The sequence below is a fragment of the Festucalex cinctus genome, chromosome 8, assembly GCF_051991245.1.
Source record: "Festucalex cinctus isolate MCC-2025b chromosome 8, RoL_Fcin_1.0, whole genome shotgun sequence".
NCBI classification, from domain to species: Eukaryota; Metazoa; Chordata; class Actinopteri; order Syngnathiformes; family Syngnathidae; genus Festucalex; species Festucalex cinctus.
Genome location: NC_135418.1, coordinates 1,197,497 through 1,224,805, shown reverse-complemented (window position 1 = coordinate 1,224,805; position 27,309 = coordinate 1,197,497). Strand labels below are relative to the sequence as shown.

Below are 27,309 nucleotides of genomic sequence, written 5' to 3'. Positions count from 1 at the left end.
ACAATAGGGCCTCGCAGCGGCACCGCCGCCGCCGCTGCTCGGGCCCTAATAATAATAATAATAATAATAATAATAATAATAAGAATTCCTACAAAAACAATAGGGCCTCGCAGCGGCACCGCCGCCGCCGCTGCTCGGGCCCTAATAATAACTAGAGCTGCGAGCAGCTATAAAGGGCCCTCGCAACCCGTGCCACGTTGGGGTATTTGCACGTCGGGGTACTGGCACGTTAGGGTACTGTTTCATAAGAAACTGTCTAAATTGTAATTGTTTTTGCCATGCTTTGTGGTTTTGTTCACATTGCTATTAAATACTTTGTCTAGGTATTTGGCTGATAGGTATGCCTCCCAATATTCACACATCTAGCTGAATCATATAAAAAACATTTTTCTTTTCAAACAATGCATCGCTACAGCGAAGGCGTGCGACAAAATAAAAAATGTCAATAACTTTTCATCTTAAATATCTTAAGATGAAAAGCGCCAAAGAATATATGACGCCTATAAAAGGCCCCAAAAATGGCATCAAATACCAAAGTTAATCAAAATGTCAGACTTCCTGTTTGGTTTAGCATATGGTTTTAGAAACTTTTTTGTAAGTCTTAGGCTGATAGGTATCCAAATTTTTTCACATCTAGCTGAATCATACATTTCCAAAAGCTTCATAAAAAATTTTGAGATGGCGCTATTGAGCCATTTATTGAAAATTAAATAAATTTAAATAAATTAAAAATAAAATGTTCATTTTTTATGGCAAGTTTGATGTGTGTGCAAAGTTTCATGAGTTTTCGCATGTTTAGACAAAAAAAAAAAAAAAAAGCAGCATTTTACTTGGCAAACAATGCACCGCTATGGCAACGGCGTGCGACAAAATAAAACACTTTCGATAACTTTGCATCTTAAACATCTTAAGATGAAGCACACCAAGTTTGAAGACAGTCGGATAAATTTTGTAGGAGTTCGTTAAAGTATGACCCCTAATAAAGGCCACAAAAAATGGCTACAAATCCCAACGTAAATCAAAATGGCGGACTTCCTGTTTGGTTTAGCAGATGGTTCCAAGAGACTTTTTTGTACATCGTGGGCTCTTATGTATGCCTCTAAATTATCATAGTGCTAGGTGAAACGTACAACCGGGAATGCTTCGTTAAAGAGGAGTTTTTTAGCTCAAAATGTGATGCCCGGCCCCTACGGTACTTCCTGTTGGGTTTAGCACATGGCACCAAGAGACTTTTTTGTACATCGTGGGCTGTTATATTTGTCTCCAAATTTTCGTAGCTCAAGCTGCTTCGTACAACTGGGAATGCTTCATTAAGAAGGAATTTTTTCCTTTGCAAACTGTGCATGCCACGGCAACAGCGTGCGACAAAATAAAAAGCTTTCAATAACTTTTCATCTTCAACATCTTAAGATGAATCACACCAAGTTTGGAGATGATCGGATAAACTCTGTAGGAGGAGTTCGTTAAAATAAGACCCCTATGAAATGGCCCAAAAAATGGCAACACGTTCCAAAGTAAATCAAAATGGCGGACTTCCTGTTCGGTTTAGCATATGGTTCAAAAAGAGTTTTTTGTACCTTGAGGGCTGTTACATATGTCTTCAAATTTTGGTAACTCTATGTGAAATGTACAGCCGGGAATGCTTCATTAAGTTAGAATTTTGAAACACAAAATTTGATGCCTCGCCTCTGGCGGACTTCCTGTTAGGTTTAGCAGATGGCACCAACAGGCTTTTTTGTAGATCATAGTCTGTTACATATGTGTACCAATTTTCGTAGCTCTAGATTAAACGTACCACCGGCAATGCTTCGTTAAGTAAGAATTTTGAAACTGTAAATTTGATGCCCCGCCACCGTCATATAGTATGTCAAAAACTTTAGATTTTTTACCATGATGTTGTCCCAGGTGTTGAGATGGTACAGCCCAAGTTTGAAGTCAATCGGGTTAACCGTGTAGGAGAAGCGGGCAAAAGTATGACCCCTGTAAATGTGCAAAAATGGGCCAAAATTGGACATTCAAATACTCATACCTCACTTCCTGTCTATTTTAGGGTACACATATCAAAGAGGTTTTTGTTCATCTGGATGTGCTACAGGTGCCACACAATTTTCGTAGCCATAGGACAATCGTAGCGGGACAGGGATCCGTTAAACCTATGTAGGTGGCGCTACAGAGCCATTTTTCTGTTATCATGTATGGCGACTTTAAAATATCAAATTTTTCGCCAGGCCCGATCTGCGTGTAAAGTTTGGTGAGTTTTCGTTCATGTTTAGTGCCTCAAAAATGTGGTTGTTTGCGGAAAAGAATAATAACAAAGAAAAAGAAGAAGAAGAAGAAGAAGAAGAACTAGAGCTGCGAGCAGCTATAAAGGGCCCTCGCAACCCGGGCCACGTTGGGGTATATGCAAGTCGGGGGACTTGCACGTTGGGGTACTGTTAAATAGACAAGGACCATGGAAAATAGAAATGCATTTGCCGTGCCTTGTGTGTAAAAAGGTGCAGTAAAAGGCCAAAAATGATGCACAATTCCCAAAATAAATTCAAAAGTGTGGACTTTCTGATGTGTGTGCAAAGTTTCATGAAAAGTCGCTCGTTTGATATTCAAAACCAGCATCTGTTTATTTGAAAACATTGCATGGCACAGAGATGGTGTGTGATCAAATAAAAAGCTTTTTGATGACTCTTAATGTGGTGTCGCTGTGCAACACATATGTATTCATGACATAGTGAAGTATTGTGACAGTTTTGTAGGGTCCAGCAAACAGTAAATGTGTGACAGTTATTCAAGAAAAAAATGTAGCTTTGAAGCAGGCTAACCAATGACATCATCTAAAGGGGAAAAAAGCACATGAGCAAGCATAGGTATAAGTAGAGGAGAAAAAGAGATGAAAGAAGTGCGAGAGATGGAACAGGAGAGGAATGCAGCTGTTTATGTATAGCTGTTGTAACAGGACAGATTAAATAACACTTTAACCTGGGGTTAACAGCGCCCGAGGACAGATAAACTCTTTAGTGTAAAAGTTTTCTGGGACAGATGAATCCCTTGGAGTCAAAAAGTTAGGGTTAGCACATAGTCTGTCTTAGGATAATGTAACCTCCATGGATGAATTAGTCCTAGGACGCTTTGACCTGCGGGCTAAAACTTCAGGGGGGTTAACCTGTCCTGTTATATTGTGATCATCGTCTTCGTGCATGTCCTCAGTGGCTTCTTCTGTCTGTGTGGCAGCATTTGATACATCTGTAGAACAAAAAAGAATGAAGAATCATGTTAGATCTGTGAAGCTTGGTTGTCTTAGGTGTAGTTTACAGAACAGTCGTGTGCATATTTTTAGCATGGTAGTGTCTTAATACAAATGCATATTATGTAATGCACTGTATATGGATATTACAGACGTAATATTTGACGGTGATCTTATATTCATAGTTTTTGCCCGTTAATAAATAATATAGCTAGTAAGTAATAAGACACGCAAAAATGGTATAGTTGAATCCTCTGGGTCAAAAAGCAATGTTTTAGGATTGTGTGATGAAATGATGAATAAAAGTAAGGATACGACAGGTACATAAATGGTTATGTAAGTGTCAAATTTGGCATGGTGTGTCCAGATACATGCAGGATAAGTATAAAATATTATGGTGTGTGATTGATTTTTTCTTAGTAAAAATTAGTATTGTAAAGGTCAAGTCACAGTATGTCCAAAAAATTTAAAAAAAAAAAAAATCTATGGTATAGAAACATCATAATCAGGGGCAAAGACATAAACATAATAATAGTAATTAATAACGATAGAATTTAAATACAATCTTTTCCATGAATATGTCAGTTATTTTGAGAAGATACAGAAAAAAAAGAACTTTGAAGTGTCTATCAGTGGATGAAAGAGGGCAAGATCGCAGCATAGCTACATGATATCAGTCACATTTGAAAGTAATCAAGTGTAGTATGTATTCACATTATATACATTGAGAAATTGCGGCTCAATAATCAGTCAGTGTTTTAGTTAACAGTCCAATGTTACCTTCAAGATATTCCTAACAGAAAAAAAGGAACGTGCATTAACAAAAAAATGTAAAAATGTCCATTGTCAAACATGTCATTCATTATACACAATGTGTAGGATGGGGATGCTTGCTGTGTTAGTGTTTGTGTGTCTTCCATGTCATATAGCTTACCATCACGGACAAATGCATCACATGCATCCTTTATATCCAATGCAGTCTGGAGTTCTTTCACAAGCTTGGTTTTGAAGTCTATCTGTTTTTCAAGTGCTCGATTGACTCGAGTCACATGGACTAGTTGGTTCATTTGGGAATGAAGATCAAGGCTGCGCTGGTATAAGTCGTTGCGACTGAAAGCATGATCAATGCATGCATACTGTAATGACAAAGCATTCAATGAAAATCAGTCATGTTAGATTCCATGATTCTAAATAGCAGAGGTAACGTGTTGGTGCAAAACGTTGTGGTCGTGTTGCATGTTACTCAATGGCTGTGTGTGTCAAAACGAGTTTATTTGAAAGAATATACAAATATATACACACGGACATATATATTTATACAGTATAACAGTGCCGCATGTATTGGTTTTAAGGAAAGAGTTGAAAAGCAGTGTTCAGAAAAAAGCATAAGACGCACAAAGTACCATTTCACTACATGTAATAAGTTGTCAAGTAGACATGTGAATTAAGTGGTTAAGATAGTGGCTACTGTGCAAGTAAGCTTCAATTGTCTCTAAAAGGTTAGCATATGTGTTCTACATGATATCAATGGCTAGACGTGCTCGTGGAGAAACATTACAAACAGAAAAACACACTAAAGGTGCCTTTAACAAACCTGTTAATAAATGAGAACTTAATACATATATGTATGGCATATTGTATATGATTGAGAAAGTTGTCCTGTTTAGTTTATGTATTGTATACTTACGGAAAAAAGTTGGCAATCTTTGCGTATGGAGATGATTAGAGGGTCTTTATCAAAAGAGAATTTGCTTGTTGATTTGTTCATGTTCTGTAGAAAAGCAAAGGAGTAGAAATAAATACAGTATCATACTTCATAAACATACAAGAAATTTGTAGCTGTATTAACCATTGTTGGTATTTGAAGTGATAATTTAGGAATAGAAGTGTAGTGATTGCAGAATTTATAGAGTGCTTACCTTGTATGACTTTGTAGATGGAAATGTCTTTTGTTGAAAGAGCTCTTTGTTGTCTACTATATATGCAAGGACAAGCATAAGTAGGTGTGGTTATGAAGTACTTGACCATTGAAATAAAGCAGTGGTATCAAATGTATGGACCGTGGTTTGGCTCAGGCCTGCAAAGGGGTTTAATGTGGCACAAGAGATAATCTTGTAAGGTACAAAAAATAATAATAATATAATAGGTATGCCTCTGAGTTTTCACAAATCTAGGTCAAGTCAAGTCATCTTTAGTTATTTTGCGCTTGAATCATCCAATCGGAAATGCTCCATAAAAAATGTATAGAGGGTGCGATTTATTGCAAATTGCACAAGAAATCGCTAAAAATTCATGTTAATGACAAGTCTGATGTGTGTGCAAAGTTTCACGAGTTTTCACACATGTATAGATAAAAAAAAACAAAGCAGCACTTTACTTGGCAACCAATGCATCGCTATAGCAGCAGCGTGCGACAAAATAAAAAACTTTCGATAAATTTGCATCTTAAACATCTTAAGATGAAACACACCAAGTTTGAACACGGTCGGATGAATTTTGTAGGAGGAGTTAAAATATGACCCCTAAAAAAGGCCACGAAAAAAGTCTACAAATCCCATCATAAATCAAAATGGCGGACTTCCTGTTTGGTTTAGCACATGGTTCCAAGAGACTTTTTTGTACATCGTGGGCTCTTATGTATGCCTCTAAATTATCATAGCGCTAGGTGAAACGTACAACCGGGAATGCTTCGTTAAAGAGGAGTTTTTTAGCTCAAAATGTGATGCCCGGCCCCTACGGGACCTCCTGTTGGGTTTAGCACATGGCACCAAGAGACTTTTTTGTACATCGTGGGCTGTTACATTTGTCTCCAAATTTTCGTAGCTCTAGCTGCTTCGTACAACTGGGAATGCTTCATTAAGAAGTAATTTTTTCCTTTGCAAACTGTGCATGCCACGGCAACAGCGTGCGACAAAATAAAAAGCTTTCAATAACTTTTCATCTTCAACATCTTAAGATGAATCACACCAAGTTTGGAGATGATCGGATAAACTCTGTAGGAGGAGTTCGTTAAAATAAGACCCCTATGAAATGGCCCAAAAAATGGCAACACGTTCCAAAGTAAATCAAAATGGCGGACTTCCTGTTCGGTTTAGCATATGGTTCAAAAAGAGTTTTTTGTACCTTGAGGGCTGTTACATATGTCTTCAAATATTGGTAACTCTAGGTGAAATGTACAGCCGGGAATGCTTCATTAAGTTAGAATTTTGAAACACAAAATTTGATGCCTCGCCTCTGGCGGACTTCCTGTTAGGTTTAGCATATGGCACCAACAGGCTTTTTTGTAGATCATAGTCTGTTACATATGTGTACCAATTTTCGTAGCTCTAGATTAAACGTACCACCGGCAATGCTTCGTTAAGTAAGAATTTTGAAACTGTAAATTTGATGCCCCGCCACCGTCATATAGTATGTCAAAAACTTTAGATTTTTTACCATGATGTTGTCCCAGGTGTTGAGATGGTACAGCCCAAGTTTGAAGTCAATCGGGTTAACCGTGTAGGAGAAGCGGGCAAAAGTATGACCCCTGTAAATGTGCAAAAATGGGCCAAAATTGGACATTCAAATACTCATACCTCACTTCCTGTCTATTTTAGGGTACACATATCAAAGAGGTTTTTGTTCATCTGGATGTGCTACAGGTGCCACACTATTTTCGTAGCCATAGGACAATCGTAGCGGGACAGGGATCCGTTAAACCTATGTAGGTGGCGCTACAGAGCCATTTTTCTGTTATCATGTATGGCGACTTTAAAATATCAAATTTTTCGCCAGACCCGATCTGCGTGTAAAGTTTGGTGAGTTTTCGTTCATGTTTAGTGCCTCAAAAATGTGGTTGTTTGCGGAAAAGAATAATAACAAAGAAGAATAATAATAATAATAATAAGAATTCCTTCAGGAACAATAGGGACCTCGCAGCGGTCGCTGCTCGGGCCCTAATAATAAGAATTCCTTCAGGAACAATAGGGACCTCGCAGCGGTCGCTGCTCGGGCCCTAATAAGAATTCCTACAAAAACAATAGGGCCTCGCAGCGGCACCGCCGCCGCCGCTGCTCGGGCCCTAATAATTACAAATTGCACAACAAATCTCTAAATAAAATATTCATGTTCCAGACAGGTCTGGTGTGTGTGCAAAGTTTTGTGAGTTTTCACCCATATTTAGACCCTCAAAAAAGCATTTTTCTTCACAAACAATGCATGGCTACAGCAAAGGCGTGTGACAAAATAAAAAAATTCAATAACTTTTCATCTTAAATATCTTAAGATGAAACACACCAAAGAATGAAGACGATCTGATAAGTTCTGTTGAAAATATGACCCCTATAAAAGGCCCCAAAAAATGGCTACAAATACCAAAGTAAATCAAAATGGCAGACTTCCTTTTTGATTCAGCATATGGCTTTAGAAACCTTTTTGTAAGTCTTAGGCTGATAGGTATCCCAATTTTTACAAATCTAGCTGAATCATAAAACACAAAACATTTGCAAAAGCTTCATAAAAATGTCTAGAGGGCGCTATTGAACCATTTATTGCAAATTGAATAAGAAATCTCTAAAATATTCATGCTGATGACAAGCCTGATGTGTGTGTAAAGTTTCATGAGTTTTTGCACATGTTTAGACAAAAAAAAAAAAGTAGCATTTTACTTGGCAAACAATGCATCGCCATGACAACGGCGTGTGACAAAATAAATAACTTTCGATAACTTTGCATCTTAAACATCTTAAGATGAAGCACACCAAGTTTAAAGACAGTCGGATAAATTTTGTTGATTTTTTACCATGATGTTGTCCCAGGTGTTGAGATGGTACATCCCAAGTTTGAAGTCAATCGGGTTAACCGTGTAGGAGAAGCGGGCAAAAGTATGACCCCTGTAAATGTGCAAAAATTGGCAAAAATTGGACATTTAAATACTCATACCTCACTTTCTGTCTATTTTAGGGTACACACTTCAAAGAGATTTTTGTTTATTGGGATGTGCTACAGGTGCCACACAATTTTCATAGCCGTCGGACAATCGTAGCGGGACAGGGATCCGTTTAACCTATGTAGGGGGCGCTAAGGAGCCATTTTTCTGTTATCATGTATGGCGACTTTAAAATATCAAATTTTTCACCAGGCCTGATGTGCGTGTAAAGTTTGGTGAGTTTTCGGTCACGTTTAGTGTCTCAAAAATGTGATCGTTTGCGGAGAATAATAATAATAACTAGAGCTGCGAGCAGCTATAAAGGGCCCTCGCAGCCCGGGCCACGTTGGGGTACTTGCACGTTGGGGAACTTGCACATTGGGGTACTGGCACATTGGAAGCAGAATTTCTTTGAAAATGGCATGATAAACATGTGGACTTTTTTTTTTTTTTTGCCAGGTGTGATGAGTGTGTCAAGCTCAATGGGTTTTGGTGATTGTTAAGATCTGCAAAAATCAGCGTCTTTTTTTTATTTTTAGGCAATGAGTTGCTCTGATTGGTATTTTTCGTAAAAGTATATATACACACATCATCGCTCGTACTCATTGCACAATGTTGCTTTTATTGTCCATAGAGGCGATAAAAAAAATAAATAAAACTAAATAAAAAATACGTATGTTTGGATCGGTCTGATACCAGTGAACATATTGAGTGGTGGAAAGTAAAAGAATATTCATAAATGACTTAGTTATCACACTTACAATGAGTTTACAATTTTTGCAAAAATACCGTAAGTGAGGCATTTTTTTTTATGCCTCAAGGACTAGGTGGCACTGTATTTATAACTGAATTTTGTCATAGAGATACCTTCAGGCCTTGACTCTAAATATACATTTCAAATATGGGATTTTTTGGAGCATGTACCTGGGAGTTATTAAGCATAGCCTTCATTCACCATATTGCTTTTAATGTCCATAGAGGCTATCAAAAATACATAAAACTAAATAACAAAAATATGTAGGTTTGGTTAGGTCTGATGCCAGTGAATATTTTGAGTGGTGGAAGGTAAAAGAATATTCCTAAATGACTTAGTTATCACACTTAGAATGAGTTTACATTTTTTGTACAAAATACCGTAAGTGGGGTATTTTTTTTTCATGCCTCAAGGGCTAGGTGGCGCTGCATATATAACTGAATGTTGTCATAGAGATACCTTCAGGCCTTGACGATAAACATACATGTCAAGTTTGGGATTTTTTGGAGCATGTATCGGGGAGTTATTAAGCATATCCTTTTTCAGTGCGAAACACAAATATTGATGCCCCGCCCTCATCATATAGTATTTCCAAAAGTCAAGATTTTTCCGTCTGTTGTTGGCTCAGGTCTTGGCATGGTCCAGGTCAAGTCATAAGTCAGTCGGATAAAACGTGTAGGAGAAGTGGGCAAAAGTATGCCCTCTGAAAATGTGCAAAAATCGTAAAAAATGGGACATTCAAAAATTCGTAGCTCACTTCCTGTTCATTTTAGCATATGGGTCCAAGAGTCTTTTTTGTAGGTCTTTGGCTCCCTCATACACGTAAAAATTTTCGTAGATCTTGCTTAAACGTACAATCGGGGCTGCTTCGTTAAAAATTTCTAGGGGGCGCTATTGAGTCATTTTTGTAAAAATAGCACAATCAACAATAAAATATTGTTCATTTTACCAGGCCAGATGTGTGTGCCAAGTTTCATGAGTTTCTGCGCATGTTTAGACCCTCAAAACTGGCGTTGTTTTCTTGGCGAACAGTGCTTAGCCACGCCCACAGCGACTCGCGAAAACTCACAAACTTCGTGTTGTGACAGCATGAAGGCCGACACCCTCATCTGAGCAAATATGAGGTAGGTCCAGTTAACATGGTTGGAGAAAAACATTGAAGAAAAATCGTAAGAAAAAAAATTGCCAGTAGGTGGCGCTATCAGTAAGATGAAATATAAGTTTGTAGATGTCTTTAGGGCTGGACTCTCATCAATTGTGTACAATTTTGAGAAGATAGCATCATCTCGGTCAAGTTAATGCAGCTTTTGTTGTCACGAGAAATCTTCAGACTTTGCGGCACCGTAGCGGCCACGCCCTTTGGCGAAAAGTTACAATATTCGGTGTGGGGCATGATCAACATCTTAAGGCTTTTCTGACCAATTTTCAACTGGATCCCTTCAACGAGCTCAGCGCAGTAGCTAAAAACGTAAAGTCTGACAATTATTGTTACCACTAGGTGGCGCTACATGGATAACTGAATTTTATCATATAGATGTTTTCAGGCCGTGACTATTAAGTTGCCTGATAAGTTTGAGATTTTTTGGAGCTTGAACATGGGAGTTATTAAGCATTTGCTCTTTCTGGACAAATGAAATTTTAAAGGCAATATTTGATGCCCCGCCCCCGTCATATAGTATTTCGAAAAGCAAGATTTTTTCCCCAGTTGTTCTCTCAGGTCTTGAGATGATAAATGCCAAGTTTGAAGTCAATTGAATGAAAAATGTTTGCAAAGGGGGAAAAAGCATGACCACAGTGAATGTGCCAAAATAGGCCAAAATTGGACATTAAAAAATTCATAGCTCACTTCCTGTACATTTTAGCTACATGGTCCCAATAGACTTTTTTGTGCGTCTCGGGGTGCTACACGTGCCTGCCAATTTTCGTTGCTCTAGCTCAAACATGCCGGGCTTGGTTTTTATTTTTCTATGCTAGGGGGCGCTATAGAGTCGCGTTGTTATGACGACTTCATAATATCAAATTTTTCGCCGGGCCTGAGGAGTGTGCAAAGTTTGGTGAGTTTTCGGAAATGTTTAGGTACCCAAAATCGTGATCGTTTACGGAGAAAAAGAAGAATAATAATAATAATAATAATAATAATCCGATCGAAAAACAATAGGGACCTCGCAGCGGTAGCTGCTCGGGCCCTAATAATAATAATAATAATAAGAAGAAGAATTCCTACAAAAACAATAGGGCCTCGCAGCGGCACCGCCGCCGCCGCTGCTCGGGCCCTAATAAGAATACTAGAGCTGCGAGCAGCTATAAAGGGCCCTCGCAGCCCGGGCCACGTTGGGGTACTTGCACGTTGGGGAACTTGCACATTGGGGTACTGGCACATTGGAAGCAGAATTTCTTTGAAAATGGCATGATAAACATGTGGACTTTTTTTTTTTTTTTTGCCAGGTGTGATGAGTGTGTCAAGCTCAATGGGTTTTGGTGATTGTTAAGATCTGCAAAAATCAGCGTCTTTTTTTTATTTTTAGGCAATGAGTTGCTCTGATTGGTATTTTTCGTAAAAGTATATATACACACATCATCGCTCGTACTCATTGCACAATGTCATAGAGGCGATAAAAAAAAAAAATAAAACTAAATAAAAAATACGTATGTTTGGATCGGTCTGATACCAGTGAACATATTGAGTGGTGGAAAGGAAAAGAATATTCATAAATGACTTAGTTATCACACTTACAATGAGTTTACAATTTTTGCAAAAATACCGTAAGTGAGGCATTTTTTTTTATGCCTCAAGGACTAGGTGGCGCTGTATTTATAACTGAATTTGTCATAGAGATACCTTCAGGCCTTGACTCTAAATATACATTTCAAATATGGGATTTTTTGGAGCATGTACCTGGGAGTTATTAAGCATAGCCTTCATTCACGATATTGCTTTTAATGTCCATAGAGGCTATCAAAAATACATAAAACTAAATAACAAAAATATGTATGTTTGGTTAGGTCTGATGCCAGTGAATATTTTGAGTGGTGGAAGGTAAAAGAATATTCCTAAATGACTTAGTTATCACACTTAGAATGAGTTTACATTTTTTGTACAAAATACCGTAAGTGGGGTATTTTTTTTTCATGCCTCAAGGGCTAGGTGGCGCTGCATATATAACTGAATGTTGTCATAGAGATACCTTCAGGCCTTGACGATAAACATACATGTCAAGTTTGGGATTTTTTGGAGCATGTATCGGGGAGTTATTAAGCATATCCTTTTTCAGTGCGAAACACAAATTTTGATGCCCCGCCCTCATCATATAGTATTTCCAAAAGTCAAGATTTTTCCGTCTGTTGTTGGCTCAGGTCTTGGCATGGTCCAGGTCAAGTCATAAGTCAGTCGGATAAAACGTGTAGTAGAAGTGGGCAAAAGTATGCCCTCTGAAAATGTGCAAAAATCGTAAAAAATGGGACATTCAAAAATTCGTAGCTCACTTCCTGTTCATTTTAGCATATGGGTACAATAGACTTTTTTTGTAGGGCTTTGGCTCCCTCATACACGTAAAAATTTTCGTAGATCTTGCTTAAACGTACAATCGGGGCTGCTTCGTTAAAAATTTCTAGGCGGCGCTATTGAGTCATTTTTGTAAAAATAGCACAATCAACAATAAAATATTGTTCATTTTACCAGGCCAGATGTGTGTGCCAAGTTTCATGAGTTTCTGCGCATGTTTAGACCCTCAAAACTGGCGTTGTTTTCTTGGCGAACAGTGCTTAGCCACGCCCACAGCGATTCGCGAAAACTCACAAACTTCGTGTTGTGACATCATGAAGGCCGAAACCCTCATCTGAGCAAATATGAGGTTGGTCCAGTTAACGTGTTTGGAGAAAAAATGTACAAGAAAATTCGTAAGAAAAAAAATTGCCACTAGGTGGCGCTATAAGTAAGATGAAATATAAGTTCGTAGATGTCTTTAGGGCTGGACTCTCATCAAATGTGTGAAATTTTGAGAAGATAGGATCATCTCGGTCAAGTTCATGCAGCTTTTATTGTCACGAAAAATCTTCAGACTTTGCGGCACCGTAGCGGCCACGCCCTTTGGCGAAAAGTTACAATATTCGGTGTTGGGCATGATCAACATCTTAAGGCTTTTCTGACCAACTTTCAACTGGATCCCTTCAACGAGCTCAGCGCAGTAGCTAAAAACGTAAAGTATGACATTTATTGTCACCACTAGGTGGCGCTATATGTATAACTGAATTTTATCATATAGATGTTTTCAGGCCGTGACTATTACGTTGCCTGAGAAGTTTGAGATTTTTTGGAGCTTGAACATGGGAGTTATTAAGCATTTGCTCTTTCTGGACAAATGAAATTTTAAAGACAATATTTGATGCCCCGCCCCCATCATATAGTATTTCGAAAAGGCAAGACTTTTTGCCCAGTTGTTCTCTCAGGTCTTGAGATGATAAATGCCAAGTTTGATGTGAATTGGATGAAAAATGTTTGCAGAGGGGGAAAAAGCATGACCACAGTGAATGTGCCAAAATAGGCCAAAATTGGACATAAAAAAATTCATAGCTCATTTCCTGTACATTTTAGCCACATGGTCCCAATAGACTTTTTTTGTGCGTCTCGGGGTGCTACACGTGCCTGCCAATTTTCGTTGCTCTAGCTCAAACGTGCCAGGCTTGGTTTTTATTTTTCTACGCTAGGGGGCGCTATCGAGTCGCGTTGTTATGGCGACTTCATAATATCAAATTTTTCGCCGGGCCTGAGGAGTGTGCAAAGTTTGGTGAGTTTTCGTGAATGTTTAGGTACTCAAAAATGCGATCGTTTACGGAGAATAATAATAATAATAATAATAATAATAATAATAATAATTCGAACGAAAAACAATAGGGACCTCGCAGCGGTCGCTGCTCGGGCCCTAATAAAGGGCCCTCGCAGCCCGGGCCACGTTGGGGTACTTGCACGTTGGGGAACTTGCACATTGGGGTACTGGCACATTGGAAGCAGAATTTCTTTGAAAATGGCATGATAAACATGTGGATTTTATTATTTTTTTTTGCCAGGTGTGATGAGTGTGTCAAGCGCAATGGGTTTTGGTGATTGTTAAGATCTGCAAAAATCAGCGTCTTTTTTTTATTTTTAGGCAATGAGTTGCCCTGATTGGTATTTTTCGTAAAAGTAGATATACACACATCATCGCTCGTACTCATTGCACAATGTTGCTTTTATTGTCCATAGAGGCGATCAAAAAAATAATAAAACTAAATAAAAAATACGTATGTTTGGATCGGTCTGATGCCAGTGAACATATTGAGTGGTGGAAAGTAAAAGAATATTCATAAATGACTTAGTTATCACACTTACAATGAGTTTACAATTTTTGCAAAAATACCGTAAGTGAGCCATTTTTTTTTTTATGCCTCAAGGACTAGGTGGCGCTGTATTTATAACTGAATTTTGTCATAGAGATACCTTCAGGCCTTGACTATAAATATACTTTTCAAGTATGGGATTTTTTGGAGCATGTACCTGGGAGTTATTCAGCATAGCCTTCATTCACGATATTGCTTTTAATGTCCATAGAGGCTATCAAAAATACATAAAACTAAATAACAAAAATATGTGTGTTTGGTTAGGTCTGATGCCAGTGAATATTTTGAGTGGTGGAAAGTAAAAGAATATTCCTAAATGACTTAGTTATCACACATAGAATGAGTTTACATTTTTTGTAGAGATAGACCGATATGCTTTTTTCAGGGCCGATACCGATTCCGATTATCGGTAGTCAAGGAGGCAGATAACCGATATTTGAAGCCGATATTCATTTGCAGTAAAAGTTAAAATGTTGGCACCAAATTTTTGAATAATGCAAACCCAAGCCGTCCTTTACAATGGATTCTCACACTACACTTTTCATTTTACATCCTTCTATCTGCAATAAGACGTTGGTGGCGGGGGGAGTTAAATGTGGGGGCCAATGTGACATTACCTTTTATAGCATTTGGGATACTTGTAGTTTTATTCTATAAATGTTATATTTTTATATTTTGAAGTAATAGGAGGAACCCTGTCATTCAAAATGTGCATCAGCTGTGGCATTACTTATTACTACAGCAAAAAAAATAAAAAAATTCCATGAGAAAAACTATTCATCCCTGAACACCATACAGTTCTTGTAGACCTTATTATAATTATTGTTATTGTTACCATATAGACAGTTTTGATAAGCTGAGGATCTTAAATCGAGAACAGCAATATCATGCTACTCCTCTCTACAAGAGAACTGTCAAAAGACACTTCATCATGTAGTTTACTGCCACTTAGGATGCCCCAATCAACGCAGAAAAAGGTAGAGTAAAATAACTTGGTTATAATAATAGTAAGAATAACTTGGTTAAACAGACATTGTTGTGGTGGACCGCTGCCACTTTCTGCTGTTTAATGTGTTTTACACTTATAGACACGTGTGTGTATATGGGCACACTATTCTCTCACTACTGTACTGTACTGTATCACTTAATGGCACAGATGTACTTGTCTAAATAATAACTAGGCTGCAACATTGCTAATTCACATTAACAAGCACTGTCTTAGCTGTCCACATGAATAGTTACTAACACACGAGAAAGTTATACAACACACCAAACATGAGCTCATTATTCAAAGTATGATGCACGTAACGAAATTACATCACTGAACATTAATTGCAGCCGACTACGGCCGTAGATGTTACATATTAGTGGCATCCATTGAGAGGATAATGTCCCAAATGACGGCAGACATGACGTGAAAAGAGAGACAAAACGAGCAAATAAGCACACTATACTTTAGTGCACTTCTCTACTAATGCCAAACATACGGAAGAGAACACGTTCGTGTAGTTAAACGGTGTTTGAGACACTTAATTAGTTACGGAGCGGACTTTAACGAGGTGCACAACGAGCTGTCAATCAAATCGACGTCGAAGCTTAAGGCACACAATGGCAAACCAGTGCGACAAATAAACACAATATAAAGTAACTAAACGCTATTTAGTGTCACTGTGGCATCTAACTGTATAATAACCGCTATGCAACAAGTAGTGGACGTGACCCAGAATGCAATGTGTGCGTCACGAGAGGTAAATATAATGACATTACTCTACTCTTAACATGGAACTAGACAATATAATAATGAAAACTGTTAATATTTGGAACCTTTCTAACAAACATTATTTACTTAATTAAGTGAAAATGTGTGTGATTCCCTCCCCGAGTAGTTCAAGTAGCGAATTAGCTACTGGGTGTTAGCCTACATGCTAAGCTAAACACACCACTGTTAGCTAGCGGGGATTCAATGCAAGGCAATGCAGCTCCATTCATATAGTGCATTTAATACACAACATAATTCAATGTGTTTAGCTTATCACGGTGAAACGATCGGCGGAGTCTCTTCTCTTTTAACTTACCTTCGAAGCATGTGTGTCTCGCGTTGTGTCCGTGGGCGCGTGTGTGACCGGCTACTGTGATACACGGCATACACTACTGATTGGTTCTGGCTTTTGCACGGCTAACCAATCAAATGCTGCTATGGGCGTTACATTGCTGGAGTTGGACTCCATAACAGACAGAGACGCTATGGGCTGCATTCGAAGCGAAAAGACGGAGTTTTAAATGGATCGCTCATATCGGCCGTCAGATTAATAAAACAGACAGATACCGATATGTACCAATATGTCAAATATCGGCCCCGATTATCGGCCCGACCGATTATCGGTCTATCTCTAATTTTTTGTACAAAATACCGTAAGTGGGGTATTTTTTTTTCATGCCTCAAGGGCTAGGTGGCGCTGCATATATAACTGAATGTTGTCATAGAGATACCTTCAGGCCTTGACGATAAACATACATGTCAAGTTTGGGATTTTTTGGAGCATGTATCGGGGAGTTATTAAGCATATCCTTTTTCAGTGCGAAACACAAATTTTGATGCCCCGCCCTCATCATATAGTATTTCCGAAAGTCAAGATTTTTCCGTCTGTTGTTGGCTCAGGTCTTGGCATGGTCCAGGTCAAGTCATAAGTCAGTCGGATAAAACGTGTAGGAGAAGTGGGCAAAAGTATGCCCCCTGAAAATGTGCAAAAATCGTCAAAAATGGGACATTCAAAAATTCGTAGCTCACTTCCTGTTCATTTTAGCATATGGGTCCAAGAGACTTTTTTGTAGGTCTTTGGCTCCCTCATACACCTAAAAATTTTCGTAGATCTTGCTTAAACGTACAATCGGGGCTGCTTCGTTAAAAATTTCTAGGGGGCGCTATTGAGTCATTTTTGTAAAAATAGGACAATACATGATAAAATATTGCTCATTTTGCCAGGCCAGATGTGTGTGCCAAGTTTCATGAGTTTCTGCGCATGTTTAGACCATCAAAACTGGCGTTGTTTTCTTGGCGAACAGTGCTTAGCCACGCCCACAGTGATTCGCGAAAACTCACAAACTTCGTGTTGTGACATTATGAAGGCCGAAACCCTCATCTGAGCAAATATGAGGTTGGTCCAGTTAACGTGTTTGGAGAAAAATGTACAAGAAAATTCGTAAGAAAAAAAATTGCCACTAGGTGGCGCTATCAGTAAGATGAAATATAAGTACGTAGATGTCTTTAGGGCTGGACTCTCATCAAATGTGTGAAATTTTGAGAAGATAGGATCATCTCGGTCAAGTTCACGCAGCTTTTATTGTCACGAAAAATCTTCAGACTTTGCGGCACCGTAGCGGCCACGCCCTTTGGCGAAAAGTTACAATATTCGGTGTGGGGCATGATCAACATCTTAAGGATTTTCTAACCAACTTTCAACTGGATCCCTTCAACGAGCTCAGCGCAGTAGCTAAAAACGTAAAGTATGACATTTATTGTTACCACTAGGTGGTGCTATATGTATAACTGAATTTTATCATATAGATGTTTTCAGGCCGTGACTATTACGTTGCCTGAGAAGTTTGAGATTTTTTGGAGCTTGAACATGGGAGTTATTAAGCATTTGCTCTTTCTGGACAAATGAAATTTTAAAGACAATATTTGATGCCCCGCCCCCATCATATAGTATTTCTAAAAGGCAAGACTTTTTGCCCAGTTGTTCTCTCAGGTCTTGAGATGATAAATGCCAAGTTTGATGTGAATTGGATGAAAAATGTTTGCAGAGGGGGAAAAAGCATGACCACAGTGAATGTGCCAAAATAGGCCAAAATTGGACATAAAAAAATTCATAGCTCATTTCCTGTACATTTTAGCTACATGGTCCCAATAGACCTTTTTGTGCGTCTCGGGGTGCTACACGTGCCTGCCAATTTTCGTTGCTCTAGCTCAAACGTGCCAGGCTTGGTTTTTATTTTTCTACGCTAGGGGGCGCTATAGAGTCGCGTTGTTATGACGACTTCATAATATAAAATTTTTCGCCGGGCCTGAGGAGTGTGCAAAGTTTGGTGAGTTTTCGTGAATGTTTAGGTCCTCAAAAATGCGATCGTTTACGGAGAATAATAATAATAATAATAATAATAATAATAATAATAACTAGAGCTGCGAGCAGCTATAAAGGGCCCTCGCAACCCGTGCCACGTTGGGGTATTTGCACGTCGGGGTACTGGCACGTTAGGGTACTGTTTCATAAGAAACCGTCTAAATTGTAAATGTTTTGCCATTCTTTTTGTGTTTGTTCACATTGCTATGGAATGCTTTGTCGAGGTATTCGGCTGATAGGTATGCCTCCCAATATTCACACATCTAGCTGAATCATATAAAAAAAAAAATTCTTTGCAAACAATGCATCGCTACAGCAAAGGCGTGCCACGTTGGGGTACTTGCACGTCGGGGTACTGGCACGTTGGGGTACTGTCAAATAGGACAAGGACCATCTAAAATGTTTTTGACAAGCCTTGTGTGTGCAAAGTTTAATCAAAACGCAAAATATGGTGCGCAATTCCCAAAATAAATTCAAAATGGCGGACTTCCTTTTAGGTTTAGCATACGGCTACAGAATACTTTTTGTAGGTCTTAAGCTAATAGGTATGCCTCCCAGTTTTCACAAATCTAGGTCAAGTCATCTTTAGTTGTGTATCGCTTGAATCATACAATTGGAAATGCTCCATAAAAATGCATAGAGGGCGCTATTGAGCACAACGTTGGGTTACTTGCACGTCAGGGTACTGGCACGTTGGGGTACTTTGTCTGTGCAAAGTTTAATGAAGGAGGCCAAAAATTATGTATAATTCCCAAAATAAAATCAAAATAGCGGACTTCCTCTTTGGTTTGGCAAATGGCTACATAATACTTTTTTGTAGGTCTAGCATAATCATACAATCGGAAATGCTTCATAAAAATGTCTAGAGGGCGCTATTTATTGCAAATTGCACAATAAATCTCTGAAAATTCATGTTCATGACAAGTCTGATGTGTTTGCAAAGTTTCATGAGTTTTCATGTGTATAAAAAAAAAAAAAGCAGCACTTGACAACTGTTACATGGAACAAGGACCATTTAAAATGTTAGTTTTTTCCATGCCTTGTCTGTGCAAAGTTGAATGAAAAAGGCCAAAAATGATGTATAATTCCCAAAATAAAATCAAAATAGCGGACTTCCTCTTTGGTTTGGCAAATGGCTACATAATACTTTTTTGTAGGTCTAGCATAATCATACAATCGGAAATGCTTCATAAAAAGGTCTAGAGGGCGCTATTTATTGCAAATTGCACAATAAATCTCTGAAAATTCATGTTCATGACAAGTCTGATGTGTTTGCAAAGTTCCATGAGTTTTCATGTGTATAAAAAAAAAAAAGCAGCACTTGACAAACAATGCATTGCTATGGCAACAGCGTGTTACAAAATAAAAAACTTTCGATTACTTTGCATCTTAAACATCTTAAGATGAAACACACCAAGTTTGAAGACAGTCGGATAAATTTTGTAGGAGGGGTTCGTTAAAATATGACCCCTGAAAGTTTTTCCTTGCCCGGTTGGAGGGTTAGATCAGGGGATGTCGCAACTTGTTTGTGGTTAAGTGCTACAGAAGTAAATGTGTCTTAACAACCTCATGATTGAATGTGTTTTCAATTCTCTAGGATGTGATTGGATTGTATCAATTAAATGTTCTTATAACTGATTCAGTGAGTAGTAAAAATAGTGTGTCAAGTATAATGACATGAAATATAAGGAATACAAAAAACAAAACAAGAACCCTCTAAATTACACATTTTGTTCCAGGCTTTATGTGCGTGCATAGTTTGAGTATACACCTAGGTTTAGGCCAGGAGTGTTCAAACCTTTTGCAAAGAGGGCCGGGTATGGTAAGGTGAAAATGTGTGGGGCCTAATCAACCATTTAGTTTAGCCTGACATAATTTTTTACATGCATATGTAAATATATATATGTGGACAAATGTGTACATATGTCTACAAATTTTTGTAGCTCGAGCTGCTTCGTCCAACTGGGAACGCTGCATTAAGAAGGATTTTTTTTTCCTTTGCCAACAGTGCATGCCACGACAACAGCGTGCGACGAAATAAAAAGCTTTCAATAACTTTTCATCGTCAACATCTTAAGATGAATCACACCAAGTTTGAAGATGATCGGATAAACTCTGTAGGAGGAGTTCGTTAAAATAAGACCCCTATGAAATGGCCAAAAAAATGGCAACATGTTCCAAAGTAAATCAAAATGGCAGACTTCCTGTTAGGTTTAGCATATGGTTCAAAAAGAGTTTTTTGTACCTCGAGGGCTGTTACATATGTCTTCAAATTTTGGTCACTCTAGGTGAAACGTACAGCCGGAAATGCTTCATTAAGTAAAAATTTTGAAATGCAAAATTTGATGCCCTGCCTCTGGCGGACTTCCTGTTAGGTTTAGCATATGGCACCAACAGGCTTTTTTTGTAGATCATAGTCTGTTACATATGTGTACCAATTTTCGTAGCTCTAGATTAAACGTATAACCGGCAATACTTCAGATGAAACATGCCAAAGAATGAAGACAATCTGATAAGTTTTGTAGAAAATATGAGGCCTATAAAAGGCCCCCAAAAAATGGCTACAAATAGCAAAGTAAATCAAAATGCCGGACTTCCTGTTTGGCTTAGCATATGGTTCTAAAAGACTTTTTTGTACATCGTGGGCTCTTATGTATGCCCCCGAATTATCATAGCGCTAGGTGAAAGGTACAACCGGGAATGCTTCGTTAAAGAGGAGTTTTTTAGCTCAAAAAGTGATGCCCGGCCCTTGCGGGACTTCCTGTTGGGTTTAGCACAAAGCAGCAAGAGACTTTTTTGTACATCGTAGGCTTACATATGTCTACAAATTTTCGTAGCTCTAGCTGCTTCGTACAACTGAGAATTCTTCATTAAGAAGAATTTTTTTCCTTTGCAAACAAGTGCATGCCACGACAACAGCGTGCAGCGAAATAAAAAGCTTTCAATAACTTTTCATCTTCAACATCTTAAGATGAATCACACCAAGTTTGAAGATGATCGGATAAACTCTGTAAGAGGAGTTCGTTAAAATAGGACCCCTATGAAATGGCCAAAAAAATGGGAACACGTTCCAAAGTAAATCAAAATGGTGGACTTTCTGTTAGGTTTAGCATATGGTTCAAAAAGAGTTTTTTGTACCTTGAGGGCTGTTACATATGTCTTTAAATTTTGGTAACTCTAGGTGAAACGTACAGCCGGGAATGCTTCATTAAGTAAGAATTTTGAAACTCAAAATTTGATGCCCCGCCTCTGGCGGACTTCCTGTTGGGTTTAGCATATGGCACCAACAGACTTTTTTGTAGGTCATAGTCTGTTACATATGTGTACCAATTTTCGTAGCTCTAGGTTAAACATACAACCGGCAATACTACGTTTAGTAAGAGTTTTGAAACTCTAAATTTGATGCCCCACCGCCGTCATATAGTATGTCGAAAACTTTAGATTTTTTACCATGGTGTTGTCCCAGGTCTTGAGATGGTACATCCCAAGTTTGAAGTCAATTGGATTAACCGTGTAGGAGAAGCAGGCAAAAGTATGACCCCTGTAAATGTGCAAAAATTGGCCAAAATTGGACATTTAAATACTCATATCTCACTTCCTGTCTATTTTAGGGTACACACATCAAAGAGGTTTTTGTTCATCTGGATGTGCTACAGGTGCCACACAATTTTCATAGCCGTCGGACAATCGTAGCGGGCCAGGGATCTGTTTAACCTATGTAGGTGGCGCTATGGAGCCATTTTTCTGTTATCACCTATGGCGACTTTAAAATATCAAATTTTTCGCCAGGCCTGACGTGTGTGTAAAGTTTGGTGAGTTTTCGTTCACGTTTAGTGTCTCAAAAATGTGATTGTTTGCGGAAAAGAATAATAACAAATAAAAAGAAGAATAATAAGAATTCCTTGAAAAACAATAGGGACCTCGCAGCGGTCGCTGCTCGGGCCCTAATAATAATAATTCGACGAAAAACAATAGGGACCTCGCAGCGGTCGCTGCTCGGGCCCTAACTAGAGCTGCGAGCAGCTATAAAGGGCCCTCGCAACCCGGGCCACGTTGGGGTATTTGCACGTCGGGGTACTGGCATGTTGGGGTACTGTCAAATAGGAAACCATCTAAATTTTAAACATTTTTGCCATGCTTTGTGTTTGTAAAGTTTCATGGAAAGGCCAAAAATGATGCACAATTAACAAAATAAAATCAAAATGGATTGGCACATGGCTATATAGAATACTTTTTGAATATATTAGGCATGCCTGCCAATATTCACACATCTAGCTGAATCATATAATCGGAAGGACTTCATAAAAATGTCTAGAGGGCGCTATTGAAGCATTTATTGCAAATTTAATAAGAAATCTCTAAAATATTCATGCTTATGACAAGCCTGATGTGTGTGTAAAGTTCATGAGTTTTTGCACATGTTTAGACCAAAAAAAAAAAGCAGCATTTTACTTGGCAAACAATCCATCGCCATGAAACGGCGTGCGACAAAATAAATAACTTTCGATAACTTTGTATCTTAAACATCTTAAGATGAAGCACACCAAGTTTGAAGACAGTCGGATAAATTTTGTAGGAGGAGTTCGTTAAAATATGACCCCTAAAAAAGGCCACAAAAAATGGCTACAAATCCCAACGTAAATCAAAATGGCGGACTTCCTGTTTGGTTTAGCAGATGGTTCCAAGAGACCTTTTTGTACATCGTGGGCTCTTATGTATGCCTCTAAATTATCATAGCGCTAGGTGAAACGTACAACCGGGAATGCTTCGTTAAAGAGGAGTTTTTTACCTCAAAATGTGATGACCGGCCCCTACGGGACTTCCTGTTGGGTTTAGCACATGGCACCAAGAGACTTTTTTGTACATCGTGGGCTGTTAAATTTGTCTCTAAATTTTCGTAGCTCTAGCTGCTTCGTACAACTGGGAATGCTTCATTAAGAGGGAATTTTTTCCTTTGCAAACTGTGCATGCCACGGCAACAGCGTGTGACGAAATAAAAAGCTTTCAATAACTTTTCATCCTCAACATTTTAAGATGAATCACACCAAGTTTGGAGATGATCGGATAAACTCTGTAGGAGGAGTTCGTTAAAATAAGACCCTTATGAAATGGCCCAAAAAATGGCAACACGTTCCAAAGTAAATCAAAATGGCGGACTTCCTGTTCGGTTTAGCATATGGTTCAAAAAGAGTTTTTTGTACCTTGAGGGCTGTTACATATGTCTTCAAATGTTGGTAACTCTAGGTGAAATGTACAGCCGGGAATGCTTTAAATAAGAATTTTGAAACACAAAATTTGATGCCTCACCTCTGGCGGACTTCCTGTTAGGTTTAGCATATGGCACCAACAGGCTTTTTTGTAGATCATAGTCTGTTACATATGTGTACCAATTTTCGTGGCTCTCAATTAAACGTACCACCGGCAATGCTTTGTTAAGTAAGAATTTTGAAACTGTAAATTTGATGCCCCGCTACCGTCATATAGTATGTCAAAAACTTTAGATTTTTTACCATGATGTTGTCCCAGGTGTTGAGATGGTACAGCCCAAGTTTGAAGTCAATCGGGTTAACCGTGTAGGAGAAGCGGGCAAAAGTATGACCCCTGTAAATGTGCAAAAATGGGCCAAAATTGGACATTCAAATACTCATACCTCACTTCCTGTCTATTTTAGGGTACACATATCAAAGAGGTTTTTGTTCATCTGGATGTGCTACAGGTGCCACACAATTTTCGTAGCCATAGGACAATCGTAGCGGGACAGGGATCCGTTAAACCTATGTAGGTGGCGCTACAGAGCCATTTTTCTGTTATCATGTATGGCGACTTTAAAATATCAAATTTTTCGCCAGGCCCGATCTGCGTGTAAAGTTTGGTGAGTTTTCGTTCATGTTTAGTGCCTCAAAAATGTGGTTGTTTGCGGAAAAGAATAATAACAAAGAAGAAGAAGAAGAATAACTAGAGCTGCGAGCAGCTATAAAGGGCCCTCGCAACCCGGGCCACGTTGGGGTATTTGCACGTCGGGGTACCCCGTGAGCCGGTACCTTAACGTGGTGGAGGGGTTTGCGTGTTCCAATGACCCTAGGAGCTATGTTGTCTGGGGCTTTATGCCCCTGGTAGGGTCACCCATGGCAAACAGGTCCTAGGTGAGGGGCCAGACTAAGAACGGCTCAGAAGACCCCTATGATGACGACGATATTTGGAGAAGCGTTTCCCTCGCCCGGACGCGGGTCACCGGGGCCCCCCTCTGGAGCCAGGCCTGGAGGCGGGGCTCGCTGGCGAGCGCCTGGTGGCCGGGCCTGCACCCATGGGGCCCGGCCGGGCACAGCCCGAAGAGGCAACGTGGGTCCCCCTTCCCACGGGCTCACCACCGGTGGGAGGGGCCAAAGGGGTCGGGTGCAGTGTAGGCTGGGTGGCGGCCAAGGGAGGAGACCTTGGCGGACCGACCCCCGGCTACAGAAACTGGCTCTTGGGACATGGAATGTCACCTCTCTGGCAGGGAAGGAGCCCGAGCTGGTGTGTGAGGCAGAGAAGTTCCGACTAGACATAGTCGGACTCGCCTCCACACACAGCTTGGGCTCTGGTACCAGTCCTCTTGAGAGGGGTTGGACTCTCTTCCACTCTGGAGTTGCCCATGGTGTGAGGCGTAGAGCAGGTGTGGGCATACTTATTGCCCCCCGGCTCGGCGCCTGTACGTTGGGGTTTACCCCGGTGGACGAGAGGGTTGCTTCCCTCCGCCTTCGGGTGGGGGGACGGGTCCTGACTGTTGTTTGTGCATATGCACCAAACAGCAGTTCAGAGTACCCACCCTTTTTGGAGTCCTTGGAGGGTGTGCTGGAGAGCGCTCCCTCTGGGGACTCCCTCGTCCTGCTGGGGGACTTCAACGCTCACGTGGGGAATGACAGTGAGACCTGGAGGGGCGTGATTGGGAGGAACGGCCCCCCTGATCGGAACCCGAGTGGTGTTCTGTTATTGGACTTCTGTGCTCGTCACGGTTTGTCCATAACGAACACCATGTTCAAGCATAAGGGTGTCCATATGTGCACTTGGCACCAGGACACCCTAGGCCGCAGTTCGATGATCGACTTTGTAGTCGTGTCATCGGATTTGCGGCCGCATGTTTTGGACACTCGGGTGAAGAGAGGGGCGGAGCTGTCAACTGATCACCACCTGGTGGTGTGTTGGCTCCGATGGTGGGGGAAGATGCCGGTCCGACCTGGCAGACCCAAACGTATTGTGAGGGTTTGCTGGGAACGTCTGGCGGAATCCCCTGTCAGAAGGAGTTTCAATGCCCACCTCCGGCAGAGCTTCTCCCTTGTCTCGGGGGAGGCGGGGAACATTGAGTCCGAATGGGCCATGTTCCGCGCCTCCATTGTTGAGGCGGCCGATCGGAGCTGTGGCCGTAAGGTGGTCGGTGCCTGTCGTGGCGGCAATCCTCGAACCCGCTGGTGGACACCAGCGGTAAGGGATGCCGTCAAGCTGAAGAAGGAGTCCTATCGGGCCTTTTTGGCCTGTCGGACTCCGGAGGCAGCTGACAGGTACCGGATGGCCAAGCGGAACGCGGCTTCGGCGGTTGCTGAGGCAAAAACTCGGGCATGGGAGGAATTCGGTGAGGCCATGGAAAACGACTTCCGGACGGCTTCGAGGAAATTCTGGTCCACCATCCGGCGTCTCAGGAGGGGAAAGCAGTGCACCGTTAACACTGTTTATAGTGGCGATGGGGTGCTGCTGACCTCGACTCGGGACGTCGTGAAGCGGTGGGGGGAATACTTCGAAGACCTCCTCAATTCCACCAACACGTCTCCTTTTGAGGAAGCAGAGTCTGGGGACTCTGGGGTGGGCTCTCCTATCTCTGGGGTCGAAGTCACTGAGGTGGTTGGAAAGCTCCTCGGTGGCAGGGCCCCGGGGGTGGATGAGATCCGCCCGGAGTTCCTAAAGACTCTGGATGTTGTGGGGCTGTCGTGGTTGACACGCCTCTACAACATCGCGTGGACATCGGGGACAGTGCCTCTGGATTGGCAGACCGGGGTGGTGGTCCCCCTTTTTAAGAAGGGGGACCGGAGGGTGTGTTCCAACTACAGAGGGATCACACTCCTCAGCCTCCCTGGTAAGGTCTATTCAGGGGTGCTGGAGAGGAGGGTCCGTCGGGAGGTCGAATCTCGGATTCAGGAGGAGCAGTGTGGTTTTCGTCCTGGCCGTGGAACAATGGACCAGCTCTACACCCTCCGCAGGATCCTCGAGGGTGCGTGGGAGTTCGCTCAGCCAGTCCACATGTGTTTTGTGGATTTGGAGAAGGCGTTCGACCGTGTCCCTCGGGGAGTTCTGTGGGGGGTGCTTCGGGAGTACGGGGTGCCGGGCCCCTTGATACGGGCTGTTCGGTCCCTGTACGACCGTTGCCAGAGTTTGGTCCGCATTGCCGGCAGTAAGTCGGATTTGTTTCCGGTGAGGGTTGGACTCCGCCAAGGTTGCCCTTTGTCACCGATTCTGTTCATAACTTTTATGGACAGAATTTCTAGGCGCAGCCGAGGCGTGGAGGGGTTCCGGTTTGGTGGCCTCAACATTGCATCTCTGCTCTTTGCAGATGATGTGGTGCTGTTGGCTTCATCAGGCCGGGGCCTTCAGCTCTCACTGGAGCGGTTCGCAGCCGAGTGTGAAGCGGCTGGGATGAGGATCAGCACCTCCAAATCCGAGACCATGGTCCTCAGTCGGAAAAGGGTGGAGTGTCGTCTTCAGGTCGGGGATGAGATCCTGCCCCAAGTGGAGGAGTTCAAGTATCTTGGGGTCTTGTTCACGAGTGAGGGTGGGATGGAGCGGGAGATCGACAGGCGGATCGGTGCAGCGTCTGCAGTGATGCGGACTCTGTATCGGTCCGTCGTGGTGAAGAAAGAGCTGAGCCAAAAGGCAAAGCTCTCGATTTACC

At 40.9% G+C, this 27,309-nt stretch overlaps 1 protein-coding gene and 1 long non-coding RNA gene across 2 annotated transcripts in view; one reads left to right on the top strand and one right to left on the bottom strand.

The window, feature by feature from the left end:
* Positions 1 to 27,309, top strand: part of LOC144023574 (uncharacterized) — a 97,958-nt gene that overhangs the window by 53,234 nt on the left and 17,415 nt on the right. The window lies entirely within an intron of this gene.
* On the bottom strand, positions 2,362 to 5,153 carry LOC144024301 (uncharacterized). Its single transcript, XR_013284725.1, has 3 exons — positions 4,926 to 5,153; positions 4,173 to 4,374; positions 2,362 to 3,237 (listed from the first exon to the last, which is right to left on the bottom strand). It is a non-coding gene; the product is annotated as an uncharacterized LOC144024301 (long non-coding RNA).